A 13,137-nucleotide genomic window follows, 5' to 3' on the forward strand; every position below is an offset into this window, starting at 1 on the left:
CCACAGCTAGAAGTGGGGGAGTTAGAATCAAGAAACTGCGTCAGTCTATGTCAGAACCTATGCAGTGAGCTTTCTAGTATCCCTTGGTGCTGAGGCACAAAGGAGTGACAGCATAAGCCAGCCACTTCCTCTTCCTGTCTGACCACTGGTCCAGTTGCACCAACACCCTTTAAGTCATGTGGCCTCGGCCTGTTTTAGCCTTTCCTCCCTTCCTGGGTCCACTGCCACAGCTTCTTGCCTGGTCTTCCCTGTCTCCAGCTCGTCTCCAGTTGTACTTCATATCACAGTTGGGTGGCCCTTTAATTTTTAAAAAATCAGACATGATGCTCAGTTTACTTATTTTTTAAAAAACACATATTTTTATTGATTTCAGGGAAGAAGGGAGAGAGAGAGTAACATCAATGATGAAAGAGAATCATTGATCAGCTGCTTCCTGCATGCCCCCTACTGGGGATCAAGCCTGCAACCTGGGCAGGACCCTTGACTGGAATTGAACCCAAGACCCTTCAGTATGCAGGCTGATTCTCTATTCACTGAGCCAAACCAGCTAGGGCAATGCTCAGTTTATTTCTGTATCATGTGTTCTCCATTTCTGTTGCCTGATCCACAAGATAATTAAGTGGTAGTGGTAATAATTTTCTAATAGTTTATCTTGTTATCTCAGATTATTATTCAGTGCTCTGATTATTGCAGTATTAAAAAACAAAACAACCTAAAACATAGTGGCTTGAAAAAAAGATCACAATTTCTTAAGTCCAGAATTCAGGCAGAACTTGGGTGGTTAATACTTCTGCTCTATGTGGCATTAACTGGAGTCATTCTCCAATGATATTCAGCTGACAGATGACCTGGTCTGAAGTGACTAAAATGATTTCACTTACATGTCTGCTGCTTTGGTGGGCACAGCTGATAGGTAGGTTTAGCTGGGCCCTTCCCCACTCCATGCAGACTCAGGGCCTCTCCACATGGTCACTGAAGCAGGGTGGTCAAACTTTTTACATGGTAGCTCAGGGCTCCAAGAGGGAGCATTCTGCCCTGGCCAGTGTGGCTCAGTTGTTTGGGCATCATCCTGTGCACCAAAAGGTTGCTGTTTGATTACTGGTCAGGATACATGCCCTGGGTTATGGGCTTGATCCCCAGTAGGGGGCATGCAGGAGGCAGCTAGTTGATGTTTTGCTCTCACATCGATGTTTCTCTCCCTCTCCCTCTCCCTTTATCTCTAAAAATCAATAAAAATATTTTTTAAAAAGAGTGAGCATTCTAAGGAGCCCTTCCATAAGCTGCAAGTCTTCTTGTGACCTAACTTCAGAAGTTCATAACATCCTTTCCATAATCTATTGGGCCGGTTAGTTATTAAGGCCTGTCCAGGTTCAAGGAGGGTGAGGAACAGACTCTACCTCTCAATGGGGGGATGGTAGATGCATACAAGGAGTTGAAGGGATTGATGGTGGCCATCTTAGAGAAAGCTACCATATTCAGGGAATGGGTGACCTTTATAAATATGTAAATCTGGTCACACCTCAGACCTTTAGTATCACTTGTGCTCAATCCACATGCTTGGCGATGACCTACAAGGCCATGCTTGACCTGTGTGCTGCTGCACTCTCTGATCTCCTTCCTGAGTGCCCACATCCTGGCCAATTGGCCCACAGGCGCACACCTCCCACCTCGAAGCCTTTTGCTCACCGAGCTTGCTCTTCCTGGAGTGCTCTTCCTATATTGCCAAGACTTCTGCTTATCCAATGCGTGGGTGGTTGTCCTCTTAACAACTGTCAGGTGTGTTAAAAGGGCTGATTGTGCTTTTGTGCATGTTTGAAAGCAGGGACTGTGACTTAATGATAGTACTAGGCTTCAAGTTATGTTTCATTATTTCATTGGAAACAATGGGCATCACCATTTCCACTTTATAGACAGGAAAACAAGTTGAGGGAAGGTTGTTGGTTTGTCCAAAACCAGAGACTTGAACAGAGAAGACCTGAACCCACATGCCTGACTTCTTTGCACAATCATCCCAAGAACATGTACTAAACACCTCTGGGTGCCAGGTTCTCTGCAAGGTGACCATGTACGCTAGAGACAGAAGCAGCATCCATGTGCTGTGCTCTTCTGCTGGTGTCTATTTGTAGGTGTCTGTCATGTCCCTGTCCACCGCCCCTTCCTCTCCCTGGGATTGTGCTATTGGAGTTCAGGACACAGTCAGGGGACCTGCCATTATCTCTATTAAACACCATCTTTTGGAGCTACCCCAAGGCTCCAGCCTATTGAGAGCCTTTGGGATTCTGGCACTGTTGTTCACTCTTTCTGCTCTGCCTCCCAGCTTGTCTACCCATAAGTCTGAGCACTGGATCTCTCCAACTTCATCCAAGTCACCAATAAATATATGGATCAGATTAAGGCCAAGAAAAGAGCCCTGGGGTGTTTCACTCCAGGTCACCCACCGGGGCAGCCTGATCTGCTGTACCCTTAAGTGATAGCCATATAATTAAGTACTGAGCCTCCCAACCAGCCTTGGTTGGGTCTCCCAAGTTTCCAACATGTAGATTGGGAGTGGTGACCCTGGGCACCTTAGGCAGGTAATGTCACGAAGTCAGGGCTGTGTGGGGTTTGCCCTTGTATATCTAGCACCCTGCACAGTGCCTGGTACTCAGCGGGTACCCAGCAAAGGCTTATTGAATGGAGGAATGGGAGACTTGTTATTAGTGAGCACATTTTGGTCTCTTCTGATACTTCCTTCTCTTGTCCCCAACAGGAAATATCCCAGTCTGTCCCTGCCCTCTATCTACCATAAGGACAAAAAAACCCCAGTTCAACTTACAGCTTTCTCCTGGTCTGCAATTCCTGATCCAGCCACTCCCCTCAACTCCCTACCCCTTCCATTCCTCCATTCCTCCAATATATCTATTGAATTCCTCTCACAGTGCTCCCAGGGTAAGCAATCAGAAACAGTCCCTGCCTGAATGGAACTTTCATTCTGCTAGCAAACAGACATCAAATGCACAATCACACAAAAACACTTGTCAGGAGTGCAATAAAGCAGAAGCACTATTTTATGAGAGTAAACCAAATTGGACCTGATCCAGCCTGGAGTATCAGGGAAAGCTTGTGAAGGAAGTGACAATTAAGCCAAGAGCTACATTGTCACAGAAGCCAAGGAACAAACATACTTCAAGAAGGGTGGAGGTGAAGCTTCAAATGCTGCTGACGTAACTCAAAGGAGATCCTTGGGATGATCTGGGCATAATGCAGACTGGATTGGGTGGAGGAGTGAGTGAAAGGCAATCTGAAAGGTAATCTGAGAAGCTTGGCTGGGAGGGGGAGGAACGATGTAAGGCTAGTAGCTATGAAGGACGTATATCTAAGAGATTTGTCTTTTATTTTTATTATTTTTACCTTTTCTTATTGTCTAAAGTTTTACACATGTCTCCTTTTCCCCCAATTGACCCCGCCCCAGCCATTCCCATCCCGGGAAAGCCCCCACCGCCCCAGTGTCTATGTCCATTGGTTATGCCAGTGGTCAGCAAACCACGGCTTGCGAGCCACATGCGGCTCTTTGGCCCCTTGAGTGTGGCTCTTCCACAAAATACCACGGCCTGGGCGAGTCTGTTTTGAAGAAGTGGCATTAGAAGAAGTTTAAGTTTAAAAATTTTGGCTCTCAAAAGAAATTTCAATCGTTGTACTGTTGATATTTGGCTCTGTTGACTAATGAGTTTGCTGACCACTGGGTTATGCTAATATGCATGCATACACGTCCTTTGGTTACTCTCTAAACCTCCCTCTCCCCCCCCCGCCCGCCATTTATCTCTGGATCTATTCTTATTCATCAAATTATGTTGATCATTATATCCCACATATGAGTGAGATCATGTGATATTTATCTTTCTCCAACTGGCTTATTTCACTTAGCATAATGCTCTCCACTTCCATCCATGCTGTTGCAAATGGTAAAAGTTCCTTGTTTATTATAGTGGCACTAGAGGCCCAATGCATGAATTCGTGGAGGGTGGAGTGCCCTGTGGGGATCGGGCCCCAGCTCGTGCCTCTAGGCTCACAGCCCCAGCTCGCATCCCCAGGCCCGCAGCCCCACCTGGCATCCCACCAGGGCCTAGTGCTGCCTCCTCACCTGCTCCACCATCCCACTGCAGTCCCACTCTCATCAGGGCCCATTGGGGCTGGCAGCACCTCCACTGCTACCCACTGCCAGCACCATGTTGCCAACACCTGCCATGTTCAACACCGCTCCTGGTGGTCAGCAAGTGGTCGAACTCCCGGTCAAACTCCCATTTGAACAATTTGCATATTAGGCTTTTATTATAACAGCATAGTATTCCATTGTGTAGATGTACCACAGTTTTTTAATCCACTCATCTGCTTATGGGCATTTAGGCTGTTTCCAAATTTTAGCTATTGTAAATTGTGCTGCTATGAACATAGGGGTGCATATATCCTTTCTGATTGGTGTTTCTGGTTTCTTGGGATATAGTCCTAGAAGTGGGATTACTGGGTCAAATGGAAGTTCCATTTTTAACTTTTTGAGGAAACTCCATACTGTCTTCCACAGTGGCTGCACCAGTCTGCAGTCCCACCAGCAGTCCACGAGGGTTTCTTTTTCTCTACATCCTTGCAAGCACTTGCCATTTGTTGATTTGTTGACAGGTGTGAGATGGTATCTTATTGTTTTGATTTGCATCTCAGATGATTAGTGACTTTGAGCATGTTTTCATATGTCTCTGGGCCTTCTGTATGTCCTCTTTCGAAAAGTGCCTATTTAGATCCTTTGCCCATTTTTTGATTGAATCGTTTATCTTCTTTTTGTTAAGTTGTATGAGTTCTCTGTAAATTTTGAAGATTAAACCCTTATCTGAAATATCATTGGCAAATATGTTCTCCCATGCAGTGGGCTTTCTTATTGTTTTGTTAATGGTTTCTTTTGCTGTGCAGAAGCTTTTTATTTTGATGTAGTCCCATTTGTTTATTTTCTCCTTAGTCTCCATGGCTCTAAGGAGCTGTGTCTGTAAAGATATTGCTACAACATATGCCTGCTATTTCGCTGCCTATGGAGTCTTGTAGGATTTTTATGGTTTCTAGAAACATCAATGTGCCTGCAACTGAGGTATATGCCTTTAACCAGAATCGAACCTTGGACCCTTCAGTCCTCAGGCATTAGCTCTATCCACTGAGCCAAACCAGTTAGGGCTGTTGGAACATTTTTTATCTCTGATTCAATTTTTTCTGTAGTTATTCGCCTATTCCAGTTTTTTTATTCTTCCTGATTGAGTTTTGGGAGCTTGTATTTTTCTAAGAATATGTCCATTTCATCTAGGTTGTCCATGTTGTTGGAATAGAGTTGTTCATAGTATCCTATATAATAAAGAGGTAATATGCAAATTGACCATCACTCCAACACACAAGATGGCCTCCCGCATGTGGACACAAGATGGCCGCCACAAGATGGCCAGCAGGGGATGGCAGTTGTGGGCAATCAGGCCAGCAGGGGAGGGCAGTTGGGAGGGACCAGGCCTACAAGGGAGGGCAGTTGGGGGCGATCATGCCTGCAGGGGAGGGCAGTTAGGGGTGACCGGGCCGGCAGAGGAGGGCAGTTGGAGGCAACCAGGTCTGCAGGGGAGGGCAGTTGGGGAGACCAGGCCACCAGGGGAGGGCAGTTGGGGGGAACCAGGTCGGCAGGGGAGAGCAGTTAGGGGCAATGAGGCAGGCAGGGGAGGGCAGTTAGGGGTGACCGGGCCAGCAGGGGAGGGCAGTTAGGGGCGACCAGGCTGACAAGGGAAGGCAGTTAGGCATTGATCAGGTTGGCAGGGGAGTGGTTAGGGGGTGATTTGGCTGTCAGGCAGAAGTGGTTAGGGAGTGATCAGGTGGGCAGGCAGGAGAGCAGTTGGGAGCCAACAGTCATGGATTGTGAGAGGTATGTCTGACTGCCCTTTGGGCCTAAACGGGCAGTCAGACATCCCTTGAGGGGTCCCAGATGGGAGAAGGTTCAGACTGGGCAGAGGGACTCACACACATACACACCCCATGCACGAATTTCATGCACCGGGCCTCTAGTTTTTTCATAATCATTAGTATTACTGTGGAATTGGTTGTTACTTCACCTCTTTCATTTCTGATTTTGTTTATTTGTGTCCTCTCTCTTTGTTTCTTGGTGAGCCTGGCTAGAGGTTCATCAATCTTGTTTATCCTTTCAAAGAAACAGCTCTTAGTTTTGTTGATCTTTTGTATTGGTTTTTGTTTTTTGTTTTTTGTCTCTATGTCATTTATTTCCTCTCTGATTTTTATCCTTTCCTTCTGCTTACACTGGGCTTTTCTTGTTGCTCTCTTTCTAACTTTTTGAGTTGTAGGGTTAGTTAATTTATTACCATTTTTTTCTTATTTTTTGAGGTAGGCCTGTAGAGCTATGAACTTCCCTATCAAGACTGCTTTCACTGTGTCTAATAGATTTTGGATTGTTGTGTTTTCATTGTCATTTGTTGCCATGATGCTTTTTATTTCTTCTTTGATCTCTTTGATAACCCAATCATTGTTTAATAGCATGCTATTTAGCCTCCAGGTGTTTGATTTTTTTAATTGTTTTATTGTAGTTGATTTCTAATTTTATGCCATTGTGATCTGAGAAGATGCTTGATATGATTTCTATTTTCCTGAATTTGAGGAGACTTTGCCTGTGTCCCAATATGTGGTCTCTCTTTAAAAATGACCTGTGTGCACTTGAGAAGAAAGTATATTCTGTGGCTGTGGGGTGAAATGTTCTGAAGATGTCAATTAATTCCATCTGATCTAGTGAGTCATTTAAGATTGATGTTTCTTTGCTGATTTTTTGTTTAGAGAATTTGTCCAGTGATGTTAGTGGTGTATTAAAGTCCCCTACTATGACTGTATTGCTGTCAATCTCTCCCTTGATATCCTCCAGAAGTTTTTTTATGTATTTGGGTGCTCCTCTATTAGGTGCATATATGTTTACCAGAGTTATATCCTCTTGTTGAATTGCTCCATTTAGTATTATGAAGTGGCCTTCCTTATCTCTTGTAATGCCCTTCACTTTGAGGTCTAATTTGTCAGATATAAGTATTGCAACCCCAGCTTTTTTTTTCATTTCCATTCGCCTGAAAAACCTTTTTCCATCCCTTCACCATCAGTCTGTATGAGTCCTTTGTTCTGAGGTGGATCTCATGTAGACAGCAGATATATGGGTCATGTTTTCTTATCCACTCAGCTACCCTATGTCTTTTGATTGGGGCATTTAATCCATTTACATTTAAAGTTATTATTGATAGGTACTTGTTTGCCGCCATTTTTATTCTTTACCCCTGTGTTCCTTCTTCGCTTCCTATTTCTTCTTATTACAGCAGACCCTTTAGCATTTCTTGCATTGCTGGTTTGGTGGTAGTAAACTCCCTTAGTCCTTTTTTTGTCTGTGAAGCTCCTGATTTCACCCTCAACTTTGATAGATAGCCTTGCTGGGTACAGTATTCTTGGATTCAGACCCTTGCTTTGCATGAGTTTGTGTATTTCATTCCATTCCCTTCTGGCCTGATGTGTTTCTGTTGAGAAATCAGTAGATAGTCTGTTGGGAGATCCCTTGTAGGGAATTTTCTGTCTCTCTCTGGCAGCCTTTAAGATTCTTACTTTGTCGTTGGTGTTTGCCAATCTATATATATAAAAGTCTAAGCGACCATTATGATGGAACGACTGGAATGAACAGAATGACTGGTTGCTATGATGCACACTGAGCAGGCATGCAGGTGAAGGTTTAGGAGCAAGCAGTCCCAGGTTGCGAGACGGATGTCCAACTGCAGGGATCTGGCCTAAACTGGCAGTTGGAAATCCCCTGAGGGGTCCCTGATTACGAGAGGGTGCAGGCTGGGCTGAAGGGACCCCCCCCCCCCCCGCCATGCACGAATTTCGTGCACCAGGCCTCTAGTTTAATTATAATGTGTCTTGGTGTCAGTCTGTTGGGGTTTATCTTGTTTGGGACTCTGTGAGCTTCTTGAACTTGTGTGAGTTTTTTACTCCCAATATCAGGGAAGTTTTCTGCCATTATTTCTTCAAACAGGTTTTCTATTCTTTGCTCAATTTCCTCTCCTTCTGGCACCCCTATTATGTGGATGTTGTTTCGTTCCATGTTGTCCCAAAGTTCCCTTAGGCTCTCCTCCTGTTTTTTAAGTTTTTTTTCTAGATGCTGCTCTGCTTGGGTATTTTTATCTACCTTGTCTTCTAGCTCACTGATGCAGTCCTCTGCTTCTTCTAGTCGACTGTTGATGCTTTCTTTTGAGTTCTTTATTGCAGCGATGTCATTTTTCATTTCTTCTTGGTTCTTCTTCATTTCCTCTTGGTTCTTACACATATTGTTGAATTTGTCTTCCATCCTTTTCAGCATGCTTATGACCATTGCTCTGAATTCTTTCTCGGACATATTTCTCGCCTCCATTTTGTTTACTTTCTTTTCCAGTGATTCCTTCTCTTCTTTCATATGCGGGCTGTTTCTTTGTCTCCCCATGATCGCTCCTCTCAGGGTGTCTGGTTATGTAGCTCTCTCTGTCCTGTGTTGACTTAAAGGTACAAAATACAACATGACAAGACACAATGCACAGGGCATCAAACACAAATGTATTCACAATACTAATAACTCCAAATAAAGGTGACCACCAGAGAAAAGAGAATTGGGGGATAGAAAAAAGTGCAAAAATGATATTAAGAAAAGGAAAAAATGTAAGAGATAAAAGAAAGAGAAAAAAAAGAAGGGGTAAATATATGTGTATATGGGGAGAAAACTAAAAAAAAAAAAAAAAAACACACAAAACCAACTAACCCAAAAAATGCAAACAACAAACACCCAGATGAATCTGAGGAGTCAGAGCTTTCTCTAGGTGATATCTGACCTTTCCGTCCACAGATTGCCTCACCAGCTGTGTCTGGGTGGGTGTTGTTCAATTCAGCTGTCCTTTCTATCTGCTCTGTAAGAAGGCACAGGGCCTGTCCACATATTCAGCACTGCTTTGTCTCCCCCTGGAGGCGCCCATGGTCAGGGAGGCTGGAGTCTCAGTGTTCATGGGTTCGCAGCTGAAGCAGCTGGTCTCTGGGTGTTGTAGTTGTAGGGTCCCGGGAGGTATCCGAGGTATCCGAGGTCTCCCCAGTTGAAGGTAAGGCTGGGCTTCCTATCACAGTCAATCTCCCCTTCAAGATGGTATGGTCTCTGTGGCAGAGTTGGCTGCTCTGAAAGAGATTTCAGCAGTAGTAGAGGCTCCCCAGCCAGAAGAGCCTGGTCCACCAGTACCCAACAGTCCTGTGGAATATAGCTGTTCCTCACTCACAAATGCAGACACTCCCCACACACCCATGCACTTTCCTTTCATTCTCTCACACACTATTTTGCAGCCTGCTGTCCCATCAGCAGCCATCTTGGATTCCTTGAGATTTGTTTTTTTTAATTCTCATCAGAGAATATGTTTAGTGAGAGGAAGGGAGAGTGAGAGAGAGAAACATCGATTGTTTGCTTGCCTTATATGCCCCAATGAGGGATTGAACCGGCAGCCTAGGTATGTGCCCTGACTGGGAATCAATCCTGCAACCTTTTTGGTATATGGGACGACATTCCAACAAACTGAGCCACCTGGCCAGGGCTGAGAGAATTTTTTTTAAGATGGAGGAGACTTAAGCATGATAATGCTGCTAGGAAGGAAGCCATCAGAGATACACACAGCTAAAGGTGGGGATAGAGGGCTCAACCCATGTATCAGTCCTCCATTTAGGAAATATTATTGAGTACCTGCCATGTGTCAGGCACTTTGAAACAGGCTGACAAGGCCCTTGCTCTTTGGCAACTTATTTTCTAATGAAGAAAGCAGGAAATAAGTAAATGTATAAGGTGTTTTAAGTTTCTAGTAAATACGATGAAGAGATAAAATGAGGTGATGTGGTAATGAAGGGGTACAATCCAAAAAAAGGTGATGTAACAAGGCCTAGGGTGCTGTGGAGGTGATGCAGGTGCCAAAAGGTCCAGGGGAACTGAGTCACCAGGGGAGTGCCAGGGTTCAGGGAGGGATGTGGAGGTGGGGGGATATGTCAGAAAAGAAGAGAAAGTACATGGGGAGTGTGCCGACAGGAGGGCTAGTTCCAGTGGCCCCTTGGAGGTGACAAAGTCAGAGTGTCAGAGGGTGGATGACCTTGGGGTTACCCTTTAGGTCATGACCAACAGATCAACAGGTCAATGGTCTGACCCTCGGGGGCTCAGAGGCAACATTACCAACTACAAACCCATTTCCATCCCACTAAATCTGCTGCTTCTGACTTCCCAGTTTTGAGAGTGGAGTCACCCTTCTCGTCTGAGACAGAGGACTGAAACATCCAACTGAAACATCCAACAAGAATGCAAGGGCTCACACACCCAGTCCCTCCTGCCCTACTGCTTCACAGCTTCCCCATCTTTCCTGTCCTTCCTCCAGCAAGTCACCTCCACCTCCTCACCTCCCCCCACCCCAGACTCCTCTTCACTGCCCTCCGTGCCCATAGGGAGCTCCTGGTCTAAGGAGAAAATGGATGAGTCTGGAAGAGAGTGTGGCCTTACTTTGGGAGTAGGGAACGAAAGCTCACCTGGGATGACAGGGGCAGGGGTGAGGGCTATGCAGGCCTCATTTCCTTGCATCATCTCTCCTAGGGCAGATGCCTTCTGAGCCATACCTGCTCCCCCATGTCTCCTTCCTTTATTCTCTGCCTGGGTCCCAGGTGCTCCCCAGAGTGAGTTGCTAACTCAGGGCACACCTGGCTTGTTCAGTCCACCTGGCCTGTGAGCCATATTAAGGGCAATTATCCTAAAAGCAACAGGAAACCTTAAAGGCAACCCTAGCAGGACTGGCAGAGGTCAGACTAAGGTGACGGGGTTTGATGGGTGAGATGAGGGAGGAGGAAGAGAAGGAGGTGTAATCAGAGCCTGGTCATCTGTCCACCTGCAGGCTTGTCTCTGCCAAAGCCTCTTGCACTGAATGGCCTGAGGGACAGGGTCTTTGTCCCCAGGAAATCCAGGTGGTGGTAAGAACCAGCTGGGAGGATTTCGTGATCTCCCACACCCAGGGCCTGGCTCTTCCCCTTGGGGCCCAGAAGTGGGAGGGTGCTCCAGCAGTGTAGCTGACAAATAAGTACCAAGTGATCTTGAGGAAGCAGTTGATACATCCACACAGGCCCCATGATGCTGGAGAAGCTATTGCTGTCTTACCCCGTGCTGGGGCTGCTACTGCTGACCCTGCTGGGGGCTGCTCTGCTGGCAGCTGCCCTGCTTTCCAGGCAGCGTGCTCCAGCACGGAACAAGATCCCCAGGGCACAGAGGCGCAGGGAGGTGGCGCTGCAGCAGATGGCAGCCCTGGCACAGCGTCTCCGGGAGCAGGTGAGTAGACATCAATCCCTGAAGCCCCCAGCCTCAATCCCAACAGGTGGGTCTTACCTCAGGACATACCCCTCTATGGCCTCATCCCCTTCAGAAGACAGGGAGCCTGGGGGGACAGTCCCCCATTCCAGGTCTATGCTAGATCTTTGTGTCACCAGTTCCTTCCCATTTATGTTCTTTGAGCCCCTTGAGGTCGGGGGCAGTGTGTTTTCTCTGTTCTCCTAGTGGCTCAGAAACATGGTGGTGTGCGCGTGGGCTATTTGTTGAAATAAAATAAACTGATGGAGAAACTGGAGGCAAGAGGCCAGGCCTCTTTCAGCTCCAGACCACCCCTAAACTCCACTGAGACAGGAACCCTGGTCTACATATTCTCCCTCCTGTCAGCCACCTCATTAGGTTTTGCATATGTTTGCTGAGCACCTGACAGATGCAAAGCACAAGGGGTCACTGGAGATGGGCTCCTCCCAGGACGCTATGTAATTTAAAATAGGGTTTTGACAGCCTGGATGGGGTTATTTCACGGCATTGTGACAACCATTGTAACTGGGATTCGCAGGTGAAGTAACTGAGCCCTGGGTGTGTCAGCAAAGCCAAGCTAGAGTGGTCGACAGAAGGGTGGGAAGGAGGGGCTTGGAGACAAGTTCACACTGTGCTTTGCGTTTGCTGTATGGCCTGGAGGATGTGACAGTCCCTTCTGGGCCTTGGGCTCCCTGACTGCTCAAGGAAGGGTGGGCTCGCAGTATCTTAGGGTTCCCAACTTTGGTTGATGGTGGTGGTCTTCCTTTGGACCCTGGGATTGGGGGTTGGCGAGAATGCCTGAGGTACTGTCCCCGTGATCTGGAGTTCCTGAGTGTCCTCTGCCGTCCCCTGGACAGTGATTGATGGCCCCAGTGGGCAGCTTCTCTGCTGGAGCTGCTGCAGTTCCTGAGAATGTGTATTAATATTAATTGGGGCTAATTAGTTGGATGAATCAATCTGCCTCTAGAGAGCAGCTGCCCCTCCTTGGCTGATGGGGAAGGAAATCTAGGCTAATGGGGTTGCTGTGGCAAGTCAGCATGATGGAGAGGGTTCCTGTGTGCGTGTGGTGACCCCATCTGTGTGTGGTGTTGGGTTTAGGTTCCTTTACTGCTAACACCAGGGCCTGCCTGTGTGTGCCTCCTGCTGGTGAGTTATTGTGTGCTGCTTGTGTTTGGTTCTATGCCTGTGGTGTGTGTGTCTGGCTGGGTGTGTATGTGTCGTGTTACTGGATTGGAGTGTATATCTAGATATGTTTGGGTCTGAATGTTTGATTGAGTGTGTTTGTTTGTGGTCATATGTCTGATGTGAAAAGTTCTGTATGTGTCTGGACATCTGGATGGTATACATGTGGGCATCTGGAATATATACCTATTGGTCTGGGTACCTGGTGGGGCTGTGTGTGTCTGGTTGGCTGGGGGAGTGGAAAGGTTTGGGTGAGGTCACCCATGGAGTTTCCAGCCTTCCCTCAAGGCTACAGGCTCTCAATGCCTATTCTCTCCACAACAAAGCTATTACAGGTCTGTCCTGGGCACCTTCCTAGTTGGGTCACTACTTTGTCAGGGATACCCTCAAGGCCTCATATGTCCAGCTTTATGTCCCAGGGAGGTGGGAGGCTGAGACATAGGCAAACCCTCGTAGGGTTCAAACATACCCAATTCAGTTCAGTTTAGCAACATTTCACAGATGGCTCCTGTGGTCTTGTTTTCTGCTGAACTCTGGGACAGAGATCTGAT

This window comes from Cnephaeus nilssonii (genome assembly GCF_951640355.1).
Source record: "Cnephaeus nilssonii genome assembly, chromosome: 7".
Taxonomy (NCBI): domain Eukaryota; kingdom Metazoa; phylum Chordata; class Mammalia; order Chiroptera; family Vespertilionidae; genus Cnephaeus; species Cnephaeus nilssonii.